The sequence below is a fragment of the Echinops telfairi genome, unplaced genomic scaffold (genome assembly GCF_000313985.2).
Source record: "Echinops telfairi isolate 266 unplaced genomic scaffold, ASM31398v2 ScPeMD7_1713;HRSCAF=2227, whole genome shotgun sequence".
NCBI lineage: Eukaryota > Metazoa > Chordata > Mammalia > Afrosoricida > Tenrecidae > Echinops > Echinops telfairi.
Genome location: NW_022105611.1, coordinates 20,012,952 through 20,013,648, shown reverse-complemented (window position 1 = coordinate 20,013,648; position 697 = coordinate 20,012,952).

The window sequence follows — 697 nt, the reverse complement described above, 5'->3', positions numbered from 1 at the left end:
GGGTGGGGGTGGTGGGGTGGGGTGGGGTGGTGGTGGTGGTGGTGGTGTTGATCTTGAGAAGTCAAGCAGGCATTGAAACATCCAGGCTGGAGAGGAAAATCAATGCTACACCAACATTGCTAAAGAAGAAACCAGAAAATCGACATACAGATCATCTTAAACATCTGCAGGCTGCAAACAAGCCTCCGTTGAAAGTGCAGATGCAATGCTCCAGGAAAGAGGACGTGAAGTGACTGAACTTTATCAAGAGAAAGAAATGGAGGTGCTTTGAGACATCATGAGCCCAGGCAGCTAGGTCATTCATTACGTAGAGCACGAGGAGTGTGCAGATGAAGTGGAGATCTTTAGTAAGCTGCCAATGACCTTGACACAAAGCTAAAAAGAACCATTGGTCCTGCTCAAAGTCAATGGTCTCTTCTTGATCTGAAAGCTCATGATCATTAGTTGAGCACACCATCCGCACAGGATCATAGAAATAGCAATTAAATTTGAACTTCCGAACTAGATCTGCACGCAGGATGCAGTTGGAGTATTTTGCTCTTCCTCCATCTCTAGCATGGGATGCTGTTTTCTTTGAGACAGAGGGGATTCAAACCCTTCCCCTGGTTTTCCTCCCACTGCCCTGCTCCTCCTCCTCTCCCTCCCTCCTGCTCTAGGGATCCAGGAGCACCAGTATAGCTGTCTGCCCAAGGGGTGT